Here is a 27,536-nt window from a genome sequence, read left to right as displayed (position 1 = left end):
AGGTGGTAGAGAGGTGTCGGGAGAGGGTGGGGGTGGGGCTGAGGGCCAATCGGTTGCCGAGGCCACTGTGGAAGGCACCAGCCTCTCCCATATTAAAGGCCTGCCTCGTTGTAAATAAAAAAATAAAAATGGGACAACCACAGGCTCCTCAGGGGGAGGAGCCACCCCTCCCCAGGCTGTGGAGCACTCCATGCCCTGCCCCTATGTGCAGGATGAGCTGGTGGACACGAGCATCTGGTATAGGCAGAAGCCATCAGAACCTCTGCCTACATGGCTTTTATGTCTCTGGGATATGGGGTTGGGAAACATTGTTATGTTGGGCTCTGAAATGAGTAGACTGGCTTCCCTGGTGACTCACCCTTCCCTCTGGCAGCGGCTGCAATGTGCCCATCACACCTCAGGGAATCAGGTGCTTCTGGATTGGCTGACAGCTGCTATCAGGGCAGTTTGGCATAATCAAGGTGATTTACCATCCTTACCCACTAGCTGGAAAATGTATGCAGAGCTCCAGCAGGTATGGGAATTGGGCATGAAAAATATCATCTATAAAATGTACCCCTAAGGCCCTGATGAGAAGGTGTTCTCTATAGGAATGAGAAATCTGGAGCTCCATACAGCTCCCCCTTCTCTCTTTGGGTCCCTAGTGACTATTCTTGCCCCCGACATAGGGCATCCCATAAGTGAGGCTACTCATACTTAGCAGATCTGGGGGAGGTTGAAACAATAAGAGCCCAGAAGGAAGTATGGGCTACCACTGAATGGAGAGGTGCAAAAGGCCCTGTGAAGGTCTTGAGGACCCAGATGTGGGTTGATTTGATAAAGGCCGGGGTAGTGAAAGAAAAACTTGATGGGAAGCCCAATGGGATCTTGTTAGAAGTGTGGCACCCATTAAAGCCAGAGCAGCAGTTCCAGCCATTGAGGTCCAGGACATGGAGGCCAGAGTCAAAGCCCCATGTCCAGCCTGTGTCCCTGCAAGACTTCCTGGGAGACAATACACAGACTCTGCCTGGGCCCTCACCCCCACAGGAGGACAATCGGGCATTGTGGTTTGATGGGGTGGGTCAAGGTCCCCACCTTGGGGGACATGGTAGGGATGAGAGGCCACATGTAGAGTTAGCAATTCATTGGTCCCCTGTGAATATAGTGTGCCCTGGCACTGGTGGACATAGGAGCTGAATGTTCTCTGATTTATGGCAACCCTGTTAGTTTTTCTGGGACCCCTGCTGTGATAGATGGCTATAGGGGTGAGGCAATTAGAGTGAAGAAAGCCCTATTCCCATTTGGGATAGGGCGTTTACCCCCAAAGGAGTATACAATGTAATTCCTCCCATCCCTGAATATATTTTGGGGGTAGATATCCTGCAGGGCCTGTGGTTACAGACCACTGCAGGTGAGTTCAGACTAAGGGTACATGTGTTAAAGGCGGCACTGAGGGGACATGTTAAGCACTCACCTGTAGCTCTGCCTGTACCCAGATGAGTGACAAATACTAAGCAGTATAAATTGCTTGGGGGGCATAAGGAAATTGGAGAAACTCTACAGGAGTTGGAGAAGGTGGGCATCATAAAGCCCACTCATAGTCCTTTTAATTCCCCAGTGTGGCCAGTGAAAAAGCCAGATGGCTCCTGGAGTATGACTGTGGACTACAGAAAACTGAATAAAGTCACACCCCCTTTGCATGCTGCTGTCCCCTCTATATTAGCCATTGTGGACACCCTCAGCCAGGAGCTGGGAACATATCATTATGTTGTAGACCTTGCTAATAATGCTTTCTTTTCTATTGACATAGCACAGGAAAGCCAGGAACAGTTTGCCTTCATATGGGAAGGCTGGCAGGGGACATTCACTGTCCTTCCACGGGGATACCTCCACAGTTCCAACATCTGTCACATACTTGTGGCCGAGGACTTGGCCACATGGAAGAAACTGCAAATGGTGTGGTTGTATCACTACATTGATGTTATTATGCTCACGTTTGATTCTTTTTCAGATTTAGAAGGGGCAGTTCCTAGACTGCTGCAACATCTACAAGAGAAAGGATGGGCTGTGAACAGCACCACAGCTCAGGGATCTGGTTTGTCTGTAAAATTCTTGAGGGTTGTCTGGTTGGCTAAAACTAAAGTTATTCCTGAAGCAATCATAGATGAGGGCCAAACTTTCCCCACCCCTACCACTGTGGCAGTCTTACAAGACTTTTTGGGTCTTTTGGGCTACTGGAGAGTGTTTATCCCGCACTTGGCACAAATTCTGAAGCCCTTTTACTGGTTGGCAGGAAAGTGCAGCAGGTGGGACTGGGATGAGACATGTGTAGCTGCTTTTACTGCTGCCAAGCGGGCATTCAAGACCATCCAGGCCTTGAGTATAATGGATTCACCAAGGCCCTGTGAGCTAGATGTTCATGTAACCCAAGATGGTTATGGTTGGGGTTTTTGGCAGCAGCTTGAATGGACACACCAACCTATCAGATTCTGGTCACAACTGTGGAAAGGAGCAGAGGTCCAGTGCACCTTGATAGAGAATCAAGTGACTGCTGTGTACCACACCTTGCTGGCTATGGAGCCCATTGCCGGAACAGCTCTGACCAAGGCAATAACTACCTATCCCATTGCTGGGTGGGTGCGAGACTAAAATGCAATGGAGTGGTGTGGCATAGATGCCTACATTGGCCCAATGGGGTGCATATTTACAGCAGCATAGTACCCTCTCTACTAGCTAGCTCCTTATGTGGAGAACTCCAACACTTATTAGGGCCAGTGACCTATTATAGTGGAAAGCAGAAAGAACTTGCTTTTGAGCCATTGGTAGCCGAGAGTCCTTATCAAGAAAGAAAAGCCCCTATACCCGAAGATGCTTGGTATAATACAGATGGCTCCAGTCATGGACAGTCCCTGAAGTGAAGGGCTGTGGTTTTCCAACATAAGACTGAGACAATGTGGATGGAGGATGGAGAGGGGAAGAGCAGCCAATGGGCCTAGTTGCAGGCAGTACAGCTTGTGATCACCCAGGAGCCCTCCCCTATAGTTGTCTGCACTGATGGCTTGGCTGTGTATTGGGGCTTGACCTTGTGGCTACCGATATGGTACCATGCCAACTGAATGGTTGGTCACTTGCTGCTTTGGGGTCAAGAGTTGTGGAAAGACCTATGGGCCTCTGGTCAGACTAAGATTGTTACCGTATATCATGTGACTGGCCATTTGCCTTTGGCATCCCCAGGGAATGATGAAGCAGACACATTGGCTCAGGTGCATTCACTAGCATGAGAGCCTGCCTCTGATGTAGCCCAATGATTACATCAGTGTTTGTTAACACCCATTGCTGCCTCTCCTATACAACTGTATGTGCAAACCAAAGAAGAGTTATTAAAGCCAGGATATGTCCAGCAGCACAACATCCTGCTGTCAGCCCCAAATGCATTAAACACTGGAGACACTGTTGAATGGACATGGCCCTGGACATTTTCACACGTGGACCAGTGATAGCCGGCCCTTCTGGCACCTTGTAGAAAAGGCCTGGAAGCTGGCCTCATGTGTATTCCTGGAGTAACAGCAGAGTGGCCCCAAAGATCATGGTAGTGTACTCAAAATGACCGGGAGGTAAGCTCATCTTTCGGGGAAGTTTTGTTTTGCCTTTATGGCCTGTGCATGCATCTCCTGCAGCCTTATATATTGACCCATCCACAACTCCCACAGGGAGGGGGTTGAAAATCTGGTATACTAGATCAGGGCGAGATCCCATTCCTGCCAGTGTCCTATCACAGGACCGCTTCCTTGCATGCATCCTACCCAATGGTAGATTTGCCTATGGTGGTGTCATTAAAACATGTATCTTATTGCCCTTAAAGTTATTTTCTTCTACGATTCTTGTGGCCTGGGTGTGTTCCTATTGCAGCTGCTATTAGATTATTACTCTGACCTCCCTACCTCCTCAAATACTGACTGCCTGTGGAATGGGTAAACTACGGACTTAATCTGCAGAGGACTTTGAACCTAGCTGAATTCTTCATCTTGTAGATAGATTATTATAACTTTATGTTATTAGTCTGGTTACAATGCTCCAGTTTTCTCACACAGGAGCCATTGTGGAAGATGGGGAACCAATAGATTGTGAGGTGAGATTTCTGGAGGTGTGGGTGCTGGGTAAAATTGCAATATTTCCAGAATCTCTTGCCTGGCTTTAGTACATCTCCATACAAAAGGCATTTCCACTGTGTGGAGAGGAGTAGTCCATGTCCATATGAATAGGCAATTACACAGGCGAGCTGAGGGGCTATCTGGACTGAAGACATTGGCAGGGGTAGGGGTGGGGCTCTTCTTCTGCAGCTGGGTTGTGAGAGACATGGGGCAGCAGAAGTGGACTGCCTGTAAGAAATAAATGGGTTTCTCCCGCTTTATGTCTGCCTCTGACTTACTTTGGTTTCAAAGGTATTTTACCCCTGGATATTCACCCTGGAGTTACAGCTTGTTTTTTTGTGTTTCCATCTGAGAGAAGAGAAAACCCTGCCCATAATGATGGAATAGAACTTGTAACTCTTAATTCCGATTCCAGAGTGACAAGGGCCCAGAGAATTTTCTGCACATAGCAGGATCTCCTGTCACCTCCATCAGTCCAAGAAGAACTGAGCTGGATCTGGTTCCTGGGCCTCTCCACACTGAAGACACATGCCTCAGATGGAGCAGTGACAAGACACATGTCCACTGGGTATTGCTTGGCAGTGCCTTAGTAAGGAGTTAAGTGCCAACTGAATCTCATTTGGCTAGTATTGGTTTCTAGTCTTCTACAATGTCATGTGTCTTGACATGAAAAGGAGAGGCAGCAAAAGTGTTGCCAAATTAATTGTGACTCCATCAAACTAAAGAGCTTCTGCACACCAGTAAATGCGTAATCAGTAAATGAAAGTACAGTCTACTTAAGGGGAGAAATTCTATGCAAAACATAAATCTGGTAAAGGGTTACTGTCCAAAACACATAGTGAGCTCAAACAACTAAATCCCTTATAAACAATCTGGTTGTAAATAGAAAATATTTACAGTTGCCCAACAGGTACATGAAATGCTGCCCAACATCACTAATCAGGGAAATGCAAATCCAAACTACAATGAGATACCACCTCACACATGTCAGAATGGCTCTTGTGGAAAAGACCAGGAATTGCATCCGTTGACAAAGATGTGGAGAACAGGGAACCATTTGGCACTCTTGGTGGGAATGTGAAGTGGTGCAGACACTATGGAAAATGGTGTGGAGGTTCCTAAAAATTTTAAACTAGAACTTACTAGCAATTCCACTTCTGATATTTACCTAAAGAAAAGGGAAACAGCCCCTTCAAAACATGTATGCCTACCTGTGTTCAGTGCAGGATTGTTTAACACAATCTAAGTGCCACTGATGGAAGAATAGATAAGGAAAATATGGTATATATGCACAATGAAATATTATCATATATTATTCAGTTGAAAAAGGACAAAATCTTGGCATTTGTGATGACATGGAGGAGCACTTTGATGGCATTACGCTAAATGAAATAAGTCAAACAAAGACAAATACCATGCTTTCATTTATCTGTGGAACCCTATACAAATAAACCAAAGTCTAGGATGTTGAGATCAAATTTGGGCTTACCCAAGATGGGGGATAGGCACCATTGAAGTTGATAAAGGGAACACAAAGGTAAAAATGTCCAAGTATAAAATGAATAATTCATGGGAATGGAATGTATAGCATTGCTGCTATAGTTGATAATGCCATATTGTCTGTTTGAAAGTTGATAAGAGAGTAGATCTAAAGGTCTTATCACACAGAGGCACTGAACAACACATTAGAACAGATGGACCTAACAGCACTACAGAACTCTACACCCAAAAGCAAAAAACTACACATTCTTCTCAAGTGCATATGGAACATTTTCAAGAATAGATCATATACTAGGCCACAAAAAGAGCCTCAGTAAATTCAAAAAGATTGAAATTGTACCAACCAGTTTCTCAGACTACAAAGGTATGAAACTAGAAATAAATTACACAAAGAAAATGAAAAATCCCACAAACACATGAAGGCTTCACAACATGCTCCTAAATAACCAATGGATCAATGACCAAATAAAAACAGAGATCAAGTAATATATGGGGACAAATGACAACAATAAGTCAACACCACAGAATCTGTGGGATGCAAAAAAGGCTGTGCTAAGATGAAAGAATATTGCAATACAAGCCTACCTCAGGAAAGAAGAACAATCCCATATGAGCAGTCTAAACTCACAATTAATGAAACTAGAAAAAGAAGTACAAATGAGGCTGAAAGTCAGTAGAAGGAGGGACATAATAAAGATTAGAGCATAAATAAATAGAATTGAGAAGAACAAAACAATAGAGAGAATCAATGAAAGCAAGAGCTGGTTCTTTGAGAAAATAAACAAAAAGATAAACCCTAGCCAGACTTATGAAGAAAAAAAGAGGGTCTACACACATAAACAGAATCAGAAATGAGAAAGGAAAAATCACTATGTACACCACAGAAATACAAAGAATTATCAAAGAATACTATGAAAAATTATATGCTAACAAACTGGATAACCTAGAAGAAATGGACAACTTTCTAGAAAAAAACAACCTTCCAAGGCTGACCAAGGAAGAAACAGAAAATCTGAACAGACCAATTACTAGCAATGAAATTGAACTAGTAATTCAATTTCTACCTAAGAACAAAGCCCCTGGACCAGATGCCTTCACTGCTGAATTTTATGAAACATTTAGTAAAGACTTAATACCCATCCTCCTTTAAGTTCTCCAAAGAGTAGAAGAAGAGGGAATACTTCCAAACTCATTCTATGAGGCCAGCATCACGCTAATACCAAAACCAGGCAAAGACACCACAAAAAAAGAAAGTTACAGACCAATATCCCTGATGAACATAGATGCAAAAATACTCAACAAAATATTAGCAAACTGAATTAAAAATATATAGAAAAGATCATCCATCATGATCAAGTAGGATTTATCCCAGGGATGCAAGGATGGTACAACATTAAAAAATCCATCAACATCATCCACCACATCAACAAAAAGAAGGACAAAAACCCCATGATCATCTCCATAGACGCTGAAAAAGCACTTGACAAAATTCAACATCCATTCATGATAAAAACTCTCAAGAAAATGGGTATAGAGGGCAAGTTCCTCAACATAATAAAGGCAATATATGACAAACCCACAGCCAACATCATACTTAATAGCGAGAAGCTGAAAGCTTTTCCTTTAAGATCCGGTACATGACAAGGTTGCCCACTCTCCCCACTTCTATTCAAAATAGTACTGAAAGTCCTAGCCATGGCAATAAGACAACACAAAGGAATAAAAGGCATCTAGATTGGCAAGGAAGAAGTTAAACTGTCCCTGTTTGTGGGTAACATGCTGTTGTACATAAAAAACCCTAAAGAATCCACTCCAAAACTACTAGATCTAATATCTGAATTCAGCAATGTTGCTGGAAACAAAATTAATAATTAGAAATCTGTGGCATTCCTATACACTAACAATGAACTAGCAGAGAGAGAAATCAGGAAAACAATTCCATTCACAGTTGCATCAAAAAGAATAAAATACCTAGGAATAAACCTAACCAAGGAAGTGAAAGACATATACTCTGAAAACTATAAGGCACTCATGAGAGAAATTAAAGAAGATACCAATAAATGGAAACTCATCCCATGCTCATGGATAGGAAGAATTAATATTGTCCAAATGGCCATCCTGCCTAAAGCAATCTACAGATTCAATTCAATTCCTATCAAAATACCAACAGCATTCTTCAACAAACTAGAGAAAATCATTCTAAAATTCATATGGAACCACAAAAGACCCCAAATAGCCAAAGCAATCCTGAGAGGGAAGAATAAAGCAGGAGGAATTATGCTCCCCGACTTCAAGCTCTAGTACAAAGCCACAGTAATCAAGACAATTTGGTACTGTCACAGGAACAGACCCATACACCAGTGGAACAGACTAGAGAGCCCTGATACAAAGCCAAGCATATATGGTCAATTAATATACGATAAAGGAGCCATGGACATACAATGGGGAAAGGACAGCCTCTTCAGCAGCTGGTGTTGGCAAAACTGGACAGCTACATGCAAGAGAATGAAACTGCATTATTGTTTAACCCCATACACAAATGTAAACTTGAAATGGATCAAAGACCTGAATGTAAGTCATGAAACAATTAAACTCTTAGGAGACAACATAGGTAATAACCTCCTGAATATAAGCATGGGCAAATTCTTCCTGAATGCATCTCCTTGAGCAAGGGAAACAAAAGCAAAAATGAACACATGAAACCACATCAAACTAAAAAGTTTCTATATGGCAAAGGATACCATCAACAGAACAAAAAGCCATCCTACACTATGGGAGAATATATTTGTAAATGACATATCCAACAAGGTATTAACTTCCAAAATATATAAAGAACTTACATGCCTCAACACCTAAAAGCAAATAACCTGATTAACAAATGGGCAGAGGATATGAAGAGACAGTTCTCCAAAGAAGAAATTCAGATGGCCAACAGACACATGAAAAGATGCTCCACATCACTAATTATCACAGAAATGCAAATTAAAACCACAATGAGATATCACCTCATACCATTAAGGATGGACATCATCAAAAAAAGACTAAGAACAACAAATGCTGGCGAGGATGCAGAGAAAGGGGAACCCTCCTACACTGCTGGTGGGAATGTAAGCTAGTTCAACCATTGTGGAAAGCAATATGGAGGTTCCTCAAAAAGCTAAAAATAGAAATACCATTTTACCTGGGAATCCCAGACCTTGGAATTTACCCAAAGAATACAAGTTCTCAGTTTCGAAAGGACACATGCACCCCTTTGTTTATCACAGCACTTTTTACAATAGCCAAGATATGGAAGCAACCTAAGTGTCCATCAGTAGATGAATGGATAAAGAATGGAATATTATTCAGCCATAAGAAGAAAAAAAATCCTACCATTTGCAACAACATGGATGGAGCTGGAGGATATTATGGTCACTGAAATAAGCCAGGCATAGAAAGACAAGTGCCAAATGATTTCCCTCATTTGTGGAGTATAACAATGAAGCAAAACTGAAGGAACAAAATAGCAGCAGACTCAGAGACTCCAAGAAGGGACTAGTGGTTACCAAAGGGGAGGGGTATGGGAGAGCGGGTGGGGAGGGAGGGAGAAGGGAACTGAGGGGTATTATGTTTAGTAGACATGGTGTGGGGGATCACGGGGAGAACAGTGTAGCACAGAGAAGGCAAATAGTGAATCTGTGGCATCTTGCTGCACTGATGGACAGTGACTGCATATGGGTGGGGACTTGATAATATGAGTAAATGTAGTAACCACATTGTGTTTTCATGTGAAATCTTCATAGGAGTGTATATCAATAATATCTTAATAAAAAATTAAATAAAAATCAAAGTTTTAGTCACAAGAAAAATTAATGTGCAACTTTTCCTAATGTGCTGCTCATTTTGCCTATATAGAAATATCAAGTCATTTTGTGGTACACTGAAACTATTTAATGTTACGTGTCAAGTATATCTCTATAACATACAAATAAAATAAAGAAAAATAAAATATACTTCTTGTCTGCTCAAAGGAGAAGACAGTCAGTCCACAGCAGAAAATCTTCCTAAATTTGGTATATTTTAGGGAAGTTGGTGTTGGGCATATGTCCATGGTGAGAGGACTTAGAGACTGCAGGACAGTTCTTCTGGGGGAACCTTGACAGAGGATGAGTCTTCTCTGATCTTCTTGGAGATGTGCAGCTGGAGGTAACAGTCTGTTCCTTGCATGGGCAGCAGCCTCTGCACATTGTATCCATTTAGGAGACGCCCATGCCCTCTTTAAACCTAGGGGTTGGCCTGGTGGGGCCTGAGAAAGGAAACCCCCCTGGGAACGCCAGATTTTGGCTGATATGTTCCATTCTCAGTCTCCTGGAGGCTGAGGGAGAAGATAAAGCCAGCATGAGGAGCAGCTGGGAAGGCGTGGGCACTCACCCGTGCCTTCACCTGGAAGAACGGGTCAGTTCCTATGGACTATAACTTGCAACCAGTCAAACTGAAATTTCCTGGAGAAAATCCCCTGAGATCCACAACCCCTGAATAGGGTGACCTTGCCTAAACAATGCTTTTCCTACTAACAAATCCATCTTCTAAATGCCCCTCTCTGTCTTTACAAACCTTTCTCTGAAGCTTGCTAGTGCTCCCCTCTGCTTGCTAGATAGGATGCTGCCAGATTCCTCAGTACACAAAGCCAGTTAGGTCTCCATCTGTACTTGGTTGAATTGTGTTTTTAACAGGTTCTGTGGCAGCAGTGGGATACGAAGTGGACCTCTGATGGTATTCGGGGATGATGAGAAACACAGGCATGAAATCCTGTGAATTCTTTTCAGTCCACTGTCTTCGTCACCATTTCAAAGGTCTGTTACTGACTTCCTGTCTGCTGAGCTGCACTCTTTTGCATTCAAGCTCCCACTCCTCTGTTAATGGTTAAGTGTAGACTGACAGTAGGCACTGAAAGAGAGCCAGTCCTTAGCCCTTGGTTCAGTCTACATCTCCCAGTTGTTTGTTTGGAAGCCTCTCCTGATCCCATCTGAAGTCCCCATTTACTGGTGTTGCTGGTTTAATTCCCTACCCAGTTCCAGTCCCCAGACCCCCTTTACTGGAGTCTGCTAGTTTAGTCCATACTGGATATTGCTGGGGTGCACACAGGGCCTTCCATTCTTCAGTCCACAGTAATGTCTCAACCCTAGTCCTTGGCTTTCTCCTCAGATTCCACACTGTGAACTGCTGGTGGGAGCTGCAGTTCTCCCCTCACTTGCAATCAGTCCACAGTCCCCGTTCTTTGAGGCCTTGTGGTTGTTTGGGTACTGCACATGTCCATAGCTCTGTTTCCTTGGTACTAGACTGAATGTGTTCATGTGATAAAGGCTTAGCTAAAAGAAAAACAATAAATAAATAAAAAGTGTGGCTGATAAAAACCTAAAAAAACCCCAAAGAGGTAAGCACTATACTTTCTGGCACACATGCTTATTTTTTGTCTAAAATCTATGATCGTGGAAGCTTTGAACAACTACAATAACAGCAAATATTAATAAAACAACATCCTAGAATTGCAAATGCCATTATGAGAATGTTCCCTTTGTGTTAAATCACTTAAGAAATGCATTTAAAAGCAAAAGGACTTAAAAATTTCAAAAATAGCTTCATTGAAATTTCATTGCAAAATTCAGATAAAAAATTAAGAAGACACAATAGGTACCTAATACAGAAGACTTATGTAATTCTTAACATTTCTCTGTGCCCTCCTTTATTTGAATACTCATTCTGTATTCTTTGTCTGAACTGCTGTAGCATGATTATAAACAAAAGTCTGCCATGTTGGTGACCTTGGAACCCCCTTCACACCTACCTTTAAGGAGGGCCCCTTATGAGTCCCTCTCAGAGTTGATGAGACTGTGAGAAATTTTCTGGTGTGTTAGTTAGTCTCTTGAACATCCAAAGGAAAACTAAGATCTAAATAAATATAGAGGTAAGTAGATACATGAATAAACAAGTAAATAAATATTCCAACATAGGTGGATGTGTATACTAATCTTTTGCCATCTGCTTACAACCCAATTATTTAAGAAATTAAAAGCAAGTGTCCTTAATACAAATCAAAACCACAATGGGATATAAACTCATACCAGTTAGAGTGGCCACTCTCCGCAAGACAAGAAATAACAAGTATTGGCTAGGATGTGGAGAAAAGGGTACCCTCCTACACTGTTGGTAAAAAAAAGGTACCCTCCTACACTGTTGATGGGTATGTAAATTGGTGCAGCCACTATGAAAGCAGAATGGAAGTTCCTCAGAAAACAAAGAATAGAAATACCATTCAACCTAGTAATTCCACTTCTAGGAATTAAGCCAAAGAAACCAAAATTCCTGACCCAAAAAGATGTATGCACCCTTATGTTTATTTCCACATTATTTACAATACCCAAGATATGGAAGCAATCTAAGTGTCCATCACTAGATGAATGGATAAAGAAGATGTGGTACACATACACAATGGAATATTATTTAGCTATAAAAAGAAAAGAAATCCTGGCAATTGCAAGAACACATATTGACCTAGAAGGTATTATGCTCAGTGAAATAAGCAAGGTGGAGAAAGACAAATACCATATGATTTCACTTGTGGAATATAAAAGCAAAACAAAACATGAATAAAAAAGCAGTAAACTAATAGACACGAGAAGTGACTGTTGGTTACCATAGGGGAGGCCATTGGGTGGGTGAGAGGGGAGGGTGAGGGGGATAAAGGGGCACAAAAATTCTCAGTCATATTACAAGTTGGTCATGGTGAGGGTGGTACATCATGGAGAATACACTCAATGATTCTGTAATATATGTTGACAGCAACTGCACTTGTGGGGGTGAGGATTTAATAATATGGATAACGGTTGAACCACTATGTTGCATACTTGAAACTAATATAAGCTCATATACCAATAATACTTCAATTAAAAAAAGTTAAACATGGAAAAAAAAGCTAATGTCCTTATTTTAAAAATTTTACAAAATCTTAAATGCAGCCCTTGAGGCAATTAGAAATCTACCTATTCCTTTACCAATCCCCAAACTTCCCCTGTTTATTTCAAAATGCCTGGAATTTATTTGCCTTAAAATACCAAAGTACTTCTTGGAGGAACTTGCATTCTGTCTCTGTTCCTTAAAGTTATAAATCTTATAATGTATTGAAACATAAACACTGGCCATAGTTCTTTGGGAATGAAAAAAAAAAAAAGGAAACAGGGCTTTTAAAAGTAGAAACTATTAAAAGGGCTCTTGCCCAGAATTAAGCCTCGTAAGACAAATCTGTAACTTAAATATCTCCTCCACAATATTAACTACAAGATTTCTGCATCTGTCTGCATGTTTTGTGTGAATTGGGAATATACCATATTTTCTACCTCCAAAATATTGGTAAAACTAATATGTAAAAGAGATCTATTTAATTGACTTAAAGAAAGCAAGCACTTACATAAATTATTTACAAATGTTCTCAGAAATAGAATAGTAACTTAATTCAAGATAATTTTAGGTTCATCTGATTTGGCGAAATACCTAGAAAACTTGACTAAGGAGATAAAATATCAGTACTCTGAAGTCTATAGGACAGTGGTGAAAGAAACTGAAGAAGACACAAATAAATGGCAAGCTATCCCATGCTCATGGATAGGAAGAATTAATTTTGTCAAAATGGCCATCTACAGATTCAGTGTGATCCCTTTCAAAATACCTATGTCACTTTCCTGAGGACTAGAGCAAATAATCCTAAAATTTGTATAGAACCACAAAAGACCCGAAATAGCTAATGCATCTTGAGAAAGAAAAATTTTTGAAGATATGCTCCTCCCTGATTTCAAATTATGCAAGAAAGCTATAAAAATCAAAACATAAAAATCGATACATATATGTATATCAATAGAACAGATGAGAGAGTCCACAAACAAGCCCACATTCATATTGTCAATTCACATATGACAAAAGAGGCAAGAATACAAATGGAGAAAAGACAGTCTCTTAAAAAAATGATGTTGGGAAAACTGGGTAGCTACATGCAAAATAATGAAACTGAATCATAGTCTTTACTCTGAACCATAGTCTTTACTGAACCATAAACAAAAGTAAACTCAAAATGGATCAAAGACCTAAATGTTAAGACCTGAAACAATAAGATTCTTGAAAGAAAACAGAGAGTATGCTCTTGAACATTGCCATTAACAATTATTTTCCTGAATATGTCTCCCCAAGCAAGAGAAGCAAAAGTAAAAATAAACAAGTAGGAAGGCCTCAAACTAAAATTTTCCTCACAGCAAAGGACATTATCCAAACACAGAAAGGGAACCTACTAAAAGGGAGAATGTATTTATAAGTGGTATATGTAATAACAGGCTAATATCCAAAATATTAAAGAACTCATACACTCAACACCAAAAACAAACAAATAACCCAATTATAAATGGGCAGAGGACCTGAACAGACATTTTTCCAGCGGCATACAGATGGCCAATAGGCACAAGAAAAGATGTTCCACATCACTAATCTTCAGGGAAATGCAAATCAAAACAATGAGCTATTACTTCATACCAGTTAGACTAGCTAGCATCAAACAGAGAAGAAATAAGTGTTCATGAGAATTTGGAGGAAAGGGAACCCTCATGCACTGTTGGTAGGAATACAAATTGGTCCAGCCACTATGGAAAACAGTATGGAGTTTCCTAAAAAAATTCAAAGTAGAAATACCGTATGATCCAGGAATTTCACTTCTGAGAATATAACCAAAGAAAACAAAATCCCTAACTCAAAAGATTCACACCTATATTTATTGCAGCATTATTTATAATTATTTATAATAGCCAATATATAGAAGCAATGTAAGTATTCTTTGAGAAAGAATATGTGTGCGTATATACAAAGAAATATTACTCAGCCATAAAGTGGAATGAAATATTGCCATTTGTTAAAATATGGATGGACCTTGAGGGTATTATGCTAAATAAAATTAGTCAGAGAAAGATGAATACCACATGTTTTCACTTATGTGTGAAATCTAAAAAATAAAATAAATGAACAAACAAGACAGAAACATACTCATAAAGTCAGAGAACAAGCCAATGGTTGAAATAGAAAAGGGGACAGAAAGATGAGTGAAATAGGTGAAGGGGCTAAAGAGGGATAAACTACCAATTATAAAGTAAATGTTTCAGGTATTAAAAGTAAATGGCATATGGAATATAGTCAATAATATTATAATAACTTTGTATGGTGACAGATCGTAGCTACACTAACTGCTGTGAGATTTTGTAATGCATATAAATTGTGGAATCCCTAAGCTGTACACCTGAAACTACTATAATACTGTACATCAGCTATACGTTAAAAAAACCAATATCATGCACAAACTTTTGAAATACATATTTATTTAAAACTTAGCATCTTCAATGTCCATATTAAGAACAAAAATAGTTTTCATTTATATAGTATGCATTCATTTCCAGGTATTCCAAGTGCTTAAAGTTAATCACAGTAATGCTACAATATAAACATATCATTAACAACCTCATCTTGTAGGTGAAAAAGCAGAAACTCTGAGTTTTGTAATTTGCTGAAGGTCATGGACAACAAAGTGTCAGTACTTGTATTTGACCCCACAATGACTGGATCCAGAATCACGCTCTTCTATACTTGCAATATCCTGACTCTGTATCCCTGTATTTGTTTTATCTCTTCTAAATCATCAACATACAAACTCAAAACATTTAAGCAAACTCAAAAACTAATTGTGGAACCAACACAGAACAACATACAATCAAAAAAGATGATAAAAGTCTTTATGTCCTGATGATGGAAGAAGACCCAAAAGGTGTAGTTATGTGACAAATGTCAGTAAAGTATCTGTTTGTTAAGGATATTTATGAAAATGTCCTCATTAGTTTTCTAGCTTGGATTTCAGAATTGGTGGGGTGCTTTGTTTTGTTTTTAGCTCTTTTGTTTCATTATTTCCTATGCAGTTTCAACTGTAATATATATATATATATTACAGAAAAAGATAGTGGAGAGAACAACCCTTAATAAAAATAAAATAATTTTTCATAACAAATCTGCAGACTGTATTTATGGGTGGGAGGAGAGGTTTGGGTTACCTATAGAACAAAGTGACACACTTTTCCACTCAAGCTAAAACAGTGAAAATATAAGAATTATAAGTCACATCCAGTAGGAAATAATGTGTTACAAAACTATACAAGAAACAAGGGAGATGACTCCAGATATTCAAAATTAAAACATAGCACTGTCTTCCTCATGTATGTGTATTTTATGTATGCATGTTGACCATCAGGATGTGAAAAATTAGGCTTCAGGGTGTTAATAAGTTAATACTAAACTTATTAACACTAAACGAATTAAGGTGTTAATTGTATCCTTACTTCATACTCAAGAGTTATGTAGGCACATTTATGTCTTTGTTTTTCGTTTAGATATGATACAACTTCAAGAGTTACTGAATACTTCAAAAGACCTGGGAGTCATATAAATCAAACCCTTGTGGTATGTATGTGTGATTAAAGGGAAGACAGAAGTACATTGTCTTAGAGTTACTGAACTAGGAGGTGGTTTGCCAATTCCAACAAACATTTTCCTGTCTTTATATTTAGAGGCTATGCTTGGGTAAATCTGTTCAGTTTAGATAAGAAATCATGTTACCATAACTATAACAAACCCTGAAGTTAAATTTTAGTTTCCACAATTTCAAGTACTTATCAGTAATAATTTACTCTCTACTCATTCCTAGTTAAATGTTACAAAAATTTATTCAGCAACTTCAAGAAAAATATCTTTAAAGAAATGTGTACTACTGATACCTCTATGAAAAAGTGTTTATAAACTGGCCATTTTCTGTTGATCAAATAAAAGTCACATACAAAAGAGAAAGTTGTACAAGGTTATGGAAGAGGAATCTTTGAAAAGAATTCTAATAATGGTCAAACTGGCTAAGATTGAAATGCATTTACTTAAGAATATGTGTTAGTGGAGAAGGGGAAAAGATGGTGGGGCAGGAAGGCAAGGGAAAAACCTCCTCACACACATACACCAAGCAAGCAACTACAGCAATTACAGCTGACCCTGAAAATGACCTGCAGACTGCAGACCACCTACACCTGGGGGAGAAGAGAGGACCACCCAGAGAAGGGTAAAGGGGCAGGGCCCCAAAGTAGTGGGAACCCAGCCCTTGCCCATCCCCACCCACAGTCAGGAGGAAGAGGAACCAAGCAGAGAGAGGGGAGGGGCTCAGGCCTCTGCACACCTGGCCCTGGAGCTCTGCTCTGGGAACACAAGGCCACATAGCACTGGGTTTTGATGATTAGTGGGGCTGGACACCAGGGACAGTTGGAACCCTCTAAGAAGTTGAGCCACTCCAGTTGCTTGTGGAGGACAAACACACTCTGCTGGTCCTGCTGAGACCCAGAGGAAGCATTTGAAATATGTGCTAGTAACTGGAGGGGTGCCCAAGGGGTGAGGGTTGGATGGAGCTCTCTCCACAGGAGAAAGGGCAGGTGGATGACACTTCCCCATCCCTCCCTTGGCCCAATAGGTTGAGCACTCTCAGGAGCCCCAGGCACTTCAGCTCCTCACTCGGGGCTCAGCCATGAGATGCTTCCAGCATACCTCTGGTCTGTTAGCTTACTTAGCCCAGCGGTGTCAGATTTAGCTACCTGGCAGGCAGAGGGCGGCTTTCTCAGCCCCGTCTTAGCCCAATTAGAGAGGTACTTGCAGGAGCCAGCTCCAAGGGCTCCTTCCTCCTTGTGGGTTGCCAAGACTGGTGCTGAGGTTTGCTGCCGACAGGGCAGACCTGCATGGCTCACATCTACTGTGCAACTCACCAAGACAGTGCAGCCACACACCCTGCCACCACATGAGTTGCCTCACTGCAGGACTGTTTCAGAGCTGTGTGACTGCCCCATCCACTCCTTAACCCAGCTGCACCACCATATGCAGGGCAGGCAGAGGATGGCCCTGCCTGCAACAATTCCAGCAGAAGCTCCTGCTTTAATCACAGAAGGGCTTATTGAGGCAAACTGCCAGCCTCAGGGGAAAGAGATAGAAGACAGAAAGGCGGCCCTGCCCACTGCCCACCAACAGCAACTGGGACTCCACCAGGCACAGGAGAGTAGAGTATTGAGATTCTGAGCACCACAGGATGCCTTTCATAAAGCCATGACTTTCTAAACCAGGAAACAGAGATGATCCATCTAATACAAAGGAAGAAACACAGAAACCCTGACAAAATGAACAGGCCGATGAATATGTTCAAAACAAGATTATAGCACAAGACATCAGAAAAAGGGCTAAATGAAAAGCAATCTTCTTGATAAAGATCTCAAAGTGACAGTCATATATCAGCAGATTTCTCTGCAGAAACTTTACAGGCTAGAAGGGAGTGACATGAAGTATTTAATGTATTGAGAGGGAAGAACCTACAGGCAAGTATCCTCTACCCAGCAAAGTTATCATTCAGAATGAAGGAGAAAAGAAAAGTTTCCCAGATAAAAGAAAGTTAAAAGAATTAATCACTACTAAACCAGCTACACAGTAAAGAACCAATCACTTACTAATAAAACATAAAGTTAAAAACAAAAACAAAAGGAGTAAAATCAACCATATACAAAATCAATCACCAATTTTCTTGATGAATATTTTAAATAAAAGTCATAAATATGCTTACTGATTTGTAGAAAAGTATTGAAGATCTCAGGAAGGCTTCAACAAAGAGATGAAGAGCTGAAAAAGAACCACTGAGAAATGAATAATACAGTAACTGAAATGAAACATGCAATGGAGGGAATGAAAACTTTAATATAGACTGCTATATAGTTAGGAAGCTATCCTTGAACTTCATGGAAACCACAAGCCTAAAACCTATAATAGACACACAAGAAATTAAAAAAGAGAAGACTAATCACAATACTAAAGAAAACCATCAAACAACAAGAGGAGAGTATAAGAGAGGAAGAAAGGAACAGAGAGGAACCACACAAACAAGAAAACAATCAACGAAAGGGCAAGAAGTACATACCAATCAATAATCACCATAAATGTAAATGGACTGAATGCACCAATCAAAACATAGAGTGTCAGAATGGATATAGAAACAAGACCCATCTCTGGGCTGCATACAAAAGACTAGTTTCAAACCCAAAGTAATACACAGACTGAAAGTGAAGAGATGGAGAAGGACATTTCATGCAAATAATAGGAGAAAAAAAATCAGTAACAGTTTTTATATCAGAAATTATAGGCTTCAAAACACAGAAATTAACAAGAAACAAAGAAGGACATTCCACAATGATAAAGAGGTCAGTCCAACAAGAGGATAGAACCATTATAAATATCTATTCCCCCACCATAGGAGCACCTAAATATGTAAAACAAATACAGAATTAAAGGGAAAATGGATTGTAACTCATTCATTTGAGGAGACTTTAATACATCACTCATAGCAGTAGACAAATCAACCAGGCAGAAAATAAGGAAACAGAAGCAGTGAATAACACATAAGATAAGATGGAATTAGCAGATACCTATAGAACATTCCACCCCAAAGCAGCAGGACACACATTTTTTTCAAATGTACTTGGAACATTCTCCAAAATAGATCACATACTAGGCCACAAAAAGAACCTCAACCAATTAAAAAAGATTGAAATTGTATCAAGCAACTTCTCAGACCACAATGATATGAAACTAGAAATAAATTACAGAAAGAAAACAAAAAAGCCCACAGACACATGAGAAGAAATCAGATGGTATGTGGAGACAACTGAAAACAAAAACACAACAGTCACAACTTTGTGGGATTCTGCAAAAGCAGTTCTAAGAAGGAAGTACACAGCAATACCTCAAGAAACAAGAACAGTCCCAAATAATCTAAACACACAGTTAAATGAACTAGAAAAAAGGAACCACTGAAACCTGAAGCTAATAGAAAGTGGAACATAATAAAGATCAGGGCAGAAATAAATAAAATAGAGAAGAAAAAAACAATAGAAAAAATTCAATGAAACCAGGGGCTGATTCCTTGAGAAAATAAACAAATTTGTCAATAAAAAAGCCATGCCTACCAGGAAAAAATAAACAAAATCAGAACGAAAAAAATGAATGGTCATAATGGATACCACAGAAATACAAATAATTATTAGAGAATTCTATGAAAAATGATATGCCAATAACTTGGACAACCTAGAAGAAATGGACAAATTTCTAGAAAACTATTACCTTCCAAGACTGACCCAGGAAAAAATAGAAAATCTGAACATAACAATTTGCCAGCAATGACATTGAACTGGTAATGAAAACTCCCAACAATTAAAATTCCAGGATGAGGGCTTCACAGCTGAATTTTAACAAACATTTAAAGAAGAGCTAATACCCCATACTTCTTAAAGTATTCCAAAAAGTAGAAGAGGAGGGAATATTTCCAAACACATTCTGTGAGGCTATCATCCATCTACTACCAAAAACAAAAGCACTACAAAGAAAGAAAATTATAGACCAATATCCCTGCTGAACATAGATGCAAAAATCCTCAACAAAATATTAGTAAACTGAATTAAAAAATACACAAAAAAGACCATGCATCATGACCAAGTGGGATTTAGTCCAGGGATGCAAATCCTGTATGCAAACCCTGATCACAAACCTCTTCTTAACTCTTGAAGATATTTCAGAATCCCTTGCTAAGACAAAACTGACCAATAAAGATCATTAGACTCTCAGGCCAAAGTTGTTCTTAATAACAGAATAGCTCTGGATTATCATTTCACTGAACAAGGTGGTATCTGCTGTGGCAAAAAATACTTGCCGTACCTGGATTAACACTTCTGGGTAAGTGAAAGTCAATTCCTTAAGATCACTAAGCAAGCCACTGGCTTAAAAAGGTGTCTCCTTAACTGGTATTTCTTTGACTTATCTGATTTTCCTAGGTTTGGACCCCAGGGAACGATGGCTCCTAAATGCACCGCACACACTGGGAATTGCCCTACTTATAGGAATCATAAAAAACTCCCTCGATTTAACTGCTTAAACAGAGAGTAACTGTGTCTAAGGATGTCTCTCATTTATGGAGTAAAACATACCCTCTTACACCAAGGCTCAGTAACTTGTCAAAATATAGTCTCAGTAATATTGGGTTAATATTTTCAGAACTATCACATGCTTATGAAGGGGGTCTCAATAAGCTCAAAGCAATCACCTGGGGGTTGAAAACATGTGAAATGCCAAATGATTCCTCCCTTTATTTCTTTCTTCTAGAAAAAATTCTTCTGTAGACAAATTCTTCCTTTAAGTGCCTGTTGTGTGTCAGGCTCTATTCCAGCACGGAAGCTCTAGTAAAGGAAACCCCTGATTTCATAATGCTGGCATTGCAGGGCAGAGGTGAGGGGGTGAGGTACCTGGAGAAATGTTGGCCAGCTTGATGTGATCAGCAGAGCAGGGCCAGACACTAGGTCGCTCCACTAGAGACAAACACACAGATGCGGACAAGGGTGGAGAGGGTGTAGATTGAAGACAGGTGGGGCCTGGGCTCTGGCTGACCAGAGAGGTGCCCAGCTCCCAGCTGTGTGGTCAGCTCACCTCTGCACTGTCCCTGGGGGAGAGAGGCTGCCCTGTGCTCTGTCTCTGTGTCTGGGTCCCTTTTTTTACAGCAGCTTTGCATGTATCCTAGGTAATACCCTGTATTATTATAATTAATAAGTAGCAGGATACACATTTGACTACTATGTCAGAAGGATTAAAATAAACCTATGCATGTCAACAAAGAGAGATGCCCATGTTTGGTGTTTTCATGGAAATTTTATTACACAGGCATGACTGAGTGAATCATTGGCCTTTGGTGATGTTAAGAAACAAAATTCAACCAAGCAAATATGAAGATCAAATTGGCTTTATTAAATGACTCATGAATCAGGCAGCATCCCCTCTAGCAAGCAGAGTTACTCCAACATGATACAAAAAGATTTTTTAAAGACAAAGAGAGTAGAAACAGACAAACCAACAACAAAAAACTACTAAATAAACAAAAACAAAACAAACAAAAACTCAGAAAAAGAAATGTAGCTCTGGGATGAGTGGGTTCCCTGCCCAGGGCAATTCTCTACGAATCTGACAAGACCGAAGGAAAACAAGGGTGAGAGGCTAGGAATGAAAGGGTTTATTCTCCTGGCTTAGTCTCTCCTCGCTCCAAACCCCAGTGCTCTGCTCTCTCTCTTCCCAGTGCATGCTCACCATGTTACTGTGGTCAGGGTGGAGCTCTTTGGGCAGGTCCCCAGTGACTGGCGGACCCCTGACTGATTACATACCAGGAACTGAGGGGAGGAGGGGGACCAGGCATGTCCTCTCCACCCCCACCCTGGACCAGCAATCCCGTGAGTGACCAGCAGCTCTGCTGTGAGGAAACATTCCATAAATGTGCAAATTTAAGGCCAGGCAGGAATCCTGGTCAGAAAGTTCCATTTTACCCACAGAAAGGAAACCATTAGCAAGGAATGCATTGTTTAGACAAGACTGCTCTTCTAAGGGGGAATGTCTCCAGGCGACTACCTCCAGGAAATTCTAGTTTGGGTGTTGAACATGGAATTAGGCTAGGTAGTAAACCTTGGTTTGTGGGCCCCTAACTTTAAGTGACCTGGTTATGGTCCTGCAATTTGATTTCTTTTCTTAGCAGTGGCTGAATTCAGTCTCCTCTCTCCTCTCCTCCCTGGAAGTTGGGGGAAGGAAGGGAAAGAGGAGGCTACAAGTTCCAGCTTCCTAACCTTGGCTTGGTCTTTGTGGCCACCAGCCCCCGCTGTGCAGCCCTGCAGGCTCCGCACTCCAGCTATCTCCTTGGCACACAAAAGACATGCCTGACAATCAAAAACTCTAGAAGCTGAGAGATCTCTGAAGTAAAAGGGTTTATGGAACCTTTAGATACTAGCCAGAAAAAGGGCTGAGTCCCAAGACAGGAAGTTACTGCTTCACCGGCAGCGAGGTCCGTTAACAGTGACATCTAGTCTGCCAGACTCAAGAAACAGGGCACACTTATAAGGGTCTCTAGGAAAGAAAGTTCTTTAAATTCATATCAGATAAGGAAAGTGGGCTAACAGGTAGTGGGGAAAATCTAGGGATAGGTGGTCAGTCTACAGAAAAGGCTTGTGGACTGGTTGTTGAGGATGGTCAGTCACTGTTCATGTGTGGGAGAGATGGAGTGGTTTTGGAGACCTTCTGGATAATTGTTGGAATGACTTCATCCAGGAATATGGAGGTTTGAGTCAGCTATGGCCCATGGCTATTGACTGACTACCTTCTTTTGTCTCTTTCCTCCATTTTACAGCCCTTATACCACTTAATTTTAGGAAATATCTCCGAATTTTTCCCTATCCCATCTGTCACTCAGGAAACCCCAAGGGCTTTAGGAGCTCCTTCCAGGAAATAGGAACAAAGACTAAATGTAGTTTTTACTAAACAGACTTTAAGCACAGTACATTTTGTGGACGTTTTAAGAGATAAGCATGAATGCATTATCACATAGTTTTCCTGGATACACATAAACACTACTAAACACAATGAAGATGAACTGTGGGATGTACATTAAATTAAAAATACTGTGGTATACTGTCATGGGGGGAGTAATGGAATAGGAGGAAGGACATTTTTAAGGTGGGCTTTAGTGCCAAAAAAGACAAGATAATTAAAAAATGGGCAATCCTGTCATTTTCTTAGGAGAGAAACTATCTATTCTGGGATTGGGGGGAGCTCAGCCTTCCCTGCAGCCCTTTACAAACACCTTCTCCCCATGGGAATTTCAAAGAGTGGTGAGCAGCTCATCCTTTGTTCCACCTACTCAGCTCCTGAGACCTACAGAAGAACCAAGACCTGCAGAACCACATACCCACAGACCATTCAGACATTTGCATGCACACTGCACAGTCCCCTGAGCTCCACACTGCAGACTGGTCCTCCTCCAGGCAGTCCTCCATGAAGGGTATTGAGATGACCCAAAGGGGCCTTTCCTGCACATGGTCCTGATCAGATATATGTACACACATATCACACACCTTCACCCCAAGCAAACTCTTTACAGCTCCTTCTTCAGTTTACTTGTCACATCTTGTTAACCTGACATTCACCTTCTGATTTCTCAGTGTCATGACAGAGTTCTTTGTCCCCAAGCTGCTCTCCCAAAGCTCCCACTGAAGCCTGCAGTCTATGTTGAGGTGAGGAGCTGGTACCACATTCTACCCCCAAAACCCAATCTCCCCCACATACATCCACTTCCCTGGTTATTAGCTTGTCCCACATCATCTGCTAATTCCCACATTTCTTATCTCCACCCAGGCCTTTCCCCTGAATCCAGACTCACACACCCTAACATTTATGCCACGTCTCCCTTTGTATTTCTAGGTTGGTCTTGAGGAACTGATCATGGCCAAACCTATCCAGAGCCCCTTCCCCCTACCCCCATAGTCTCCTCCCTTCTAGTTAATGGCAGTGTCACCCTCCATTTGCATGTGGGGTCATCCACACACTCTTCATCATTTCATGCTGCATATCCGTAGTCTTGTGGCTTGACCTTCCAAGTCTATGGAGAGAATCCGTTCTCCTCTCCCACTCCCATCACTAGGGCCCTGATCCAAACCACCATCGTCTCTTCCTGGGAGACTTGCAGATAGCTTCCTAGAGTCTAGTGCAGGTGGAGAAGTTCTCTGAACTCCCTGTATTTGCAAAAAGACAGATCCTTCAAAAGTCACTCAGTTGTCATAAATCCCCTCCCTAGGATTTCATCAACATGGGAAAAGTGAATCATCACAGGAGCAGAGAATAGAAGTCCACACACACACACACACACAAAGGCCTTCAGTAGCTATCCTGTCTCCCATCTTCTTTTCCAAGGGTGCATTCATCTTTCTGAAGAACCGTTTACATCCCACCAAGAGGCCTGCATCCCCCGCCCCTTCACCTATTAAAATGACAGATGGGCTCCCAAATCTCACAGCTCTTTGGGAGCTCACATTTTTCCTGTGATGCTTGATGCATGTCCCTTAAAAACTAATAAGTTTGTGGGCCTTTCTCCTGCTAATCTGCTCATTGTCAGACTCTTTCATGGACCCAGGTATGGAACCTGGTGGGACTGGTAGAGGAGAGTGACTCCTCCCCGCAGGGCCTCTGCCCTGGCCCACCCTCAGGCAGTCTCACCACAAACAGCAGCCAGTGACCCGCCTACAGGACTCTGCTCTGGGACCACCTGCCAGGGGCTCCCACCTCCCTGCAGAGCAGCCACGCTGCTCCTCAGGGGCCCCTGTGCCCTGCCAGCACTCCTGCACGTCCTCCTTCCCCTCTCGCTTTGTTTTGTTCCTGTCACCTCCCTGCTGCGCCCCCAGCAGACCAGACCTGTTCCCACTTCTGTTTCCCTGCTTTTGAGGCTCCAAGCAGCCCCAGGGCTCACTCTCTGCCATCTTTCAGGTCTCACCCCCTCAGGGGGCTTCCCTGACCCCCCTACCCAGTCCTGCAGCCCCCTCTGCCTGGCCCTCCCCACCACCAGCACTTTGATACAAACTCCCCCTCCCCTAAAATATGGCTTTCCCTTTCTTTTTTTGCTCCTTTGTCTGTCTCCCTTCTGGTCTGCCACCAGACCACCAGGGCAGGCAGTTGGCCTCTTGCATCCCCTCTTTTTTCTGCTGTGACCAGAAAAGTGCATAAGGACATGATCAATAAATACTTGTGAAATGGATAAACGGAGAGGGAGCTGTCTGAGTGGCAGCAAAGAGCAGATGCACACAAACATCAACTGTTCAAGACTCCCCAGGTACAGGAAGCACCAGCCGAGATTCTGAGGAGCATAAGCTGAGCCGTTGCTTTCTCAGAGAGGGTCCTTGGCTCTTCCTGTCGCCCCAAATGGAGAGATTCACTTGCTGCAGGGAGCTGTTTACCCTGTGTGGACTGACTCGCCCCAGACACTTTGTTGTACCCTGGCTCCATCCCCAGGGGTCCCGTTCACCATGTTCCTGAATGGTGCACCCAGCACCGCAGCTCAAGTGCCTCAGTGGGCTGGTCTCTCTGCCACCTTCCCTGGAGGATGGCCAGCTGTGTGTTCAGCCAGTGACCACCACACAGGAGGAGAAGCACATCATAGAAGCCCAAGGGACCACTGGCCACAGGAAAGATTTCCGAATGCAGGGCAGGGATGATGAGGGATGAAGACATCTAAATTCCATGTCCTAAACAAATTTCAACCACATTAATTCCTGTGCTATTCAGATTCTACCTCATCATAGATTGTGTGTGCCTTTTGTTAAAATTTGTTTTTTTTCCCAGCATTATTAGTGTGGGAAAACTTGGGCAGAGCTCCTTGCAGCATCTCCAGACCTTGTCTTTTACCCAGTGAGAGTGTACCCACTGATGTGAGCAGAGGGGGAAATTGGTGGGAATGTGGGAGATTCATATTATTAAAATGTGAGATGTGTTTATGGACACATACTTCTCATTTCCTCTTAATAGATTTGCAAGGACATGACACAACAATTTCCACCTTCAGATGAAGGATCTGGGTGAAGAATCTCGGTGGTTGAGATATGTGCCTTGGAACCTTGCTAGGTGGCCTCCCAGGCATCACTAGGGGTCTGCTCCCCTGGCCACAGGCCAGTTCTTGGCCCTCCTTCACTCTCTGAGCCCCCTGAGAGGGAGGCCTGGCCACCCTAGTGAACCACAGCTGTCCACCAGCCGGCCCTGCCCCTCAGCCGTCCCAGCACAAAGCCAGCCTCCCATCACTGCAGGTGTTAAAGTGTGCTCACTCACCAGCTCAGGAGAGAAAAGAAATTTCTGGTGTCACAGGTCAGATCCAAATGTTTCCAGTAAAAGACCAGAAAATGCTGAATCTCGTGAAGTGCTCTCTGAAGACCTGGCACAGGAACACTCCTCTCCTGGGAAACGCAGACGCTGGATACTCCCGCTGTGGCTGCAGTAAGCAAGGGGCAGACCGGCCTCTGTCCTCCTCAGCTGTGCTACCTAGGGTGTGAGCAGCAGGAAGGAGCACAGCCTCTGACTGAGCTCCACCCTCAGGAAGACAGGCCCAGAGCTGAGGGCCCACATTTATTGGAAACGAAAATGAAAGCGGTACAATCATGTTTATACTTTTCTCCAGAGCACGAGCATTTCTAGGAAAAGGGTCATGACTTCTGGTGCTCGCAGAGTGCAGAGAGGACTGACAGGCACTGAGGGCCGGAGGAGGCAGGTCTCCAGGGGTCCTGGGAGGCACCTAGCCATGCACCCAGGGGAGCACTGGGAACAGGGAGGGAGAATGTAATCAAGTTTCCAAAGCCTCCTCTGAATGAGAAGCGTTTCCTGTCGGAAAGGGAGGAATGACAACTTTCCTTGCCTTCCTGTCTTTCCTCTACAGGAGTGCTGCAGGGCACCCCCACAGTGCCAACACTTGGACATGGAAGACCCCTCCCTAGAGGTCACAGGAGCATATCTGAAAAGTGAGTCACACTACTAAGAGGGGCTTTGGGGAAACAGGGCAAGACAGCAAGGAGGCACATGCAGACGGAAGAAGGAAGTTTATGGGGGAAATACCGAAGTTGCTTTCAAAAAGAAAATGGGAGGGTTTGCTTTACAGATAAGATTTGGTTCATGCTATACAGTATTTAGATGGTGCAGGCACATGAATAGATCAACCAACTCACAGCACAGAGTGCAGAGCCCTCACGGGACTCAGCCATGGGTGCAGCTGTTGGATGAGAGAAGTGCCTGGTATAGTTTGGGTAAAGGAGAAACACCAAGAAACCCAAATAACTCAAGTAAAAAATTGGCAGAAGACCTGAACAGACATTTTTCCAAAGAAGACATACAGATGGCAAATAGGCCCATGAAGAGATGCTCCACATCACTAATCATCAGGGAAATGAAAAT

At 42.0% G+C, this 27,536-nt stretch overlaps 1 protein-coding gene across 2 annotated transcripts in view; it reads right to left on the bottom strand.

Annotated features, from left to right (window-relative positions):
• Window positions 1-26,705, bottom strand: part of LOC108390693 (T-cell-specific guanine nucleotide triphosphate-binding protein 2-like) — a 30,436-nt gene extending 3,731 nt beyond the window's left edge. The window contains exons 1-2 of one of the 2 annotated variants that reach the window (XM_037002013.2): window positions 26,424-26,705; window positions 18,322-18,377 (exon numbers count right to left, since the gene is read on the bottom strand). The gene's annotated coding sequence lies outside the window, so the exon portion shown is untranslated. The remainder of the gene's footprint in view (window positions 1-18,321; window positions 18,378-26,423) is intronic. The other variant, XM_037002011.2, reaches the window with a different exon arrangement.
• Window positions 26,706-27,536: the final 831 nt, after the last annotated feature.

This window comes from Manis javanica, chromosome 14 (assembly GCF_040802235.1).
Source record: "Manis javanica isolate MJ-LG chromosome 14, MJ_LKY, whole genome shotgun sequence".
Taxonomy (NCBI): Eukaryota; Metazoa; Chordata; class Mammalia; order Pholidota; family Manidae; genus Manis; species Manis javanica.
Note: the sequence above shows the minus strand (reverse complement) of the source record. Positions and strands in the feature narration are given on the sequence as shown.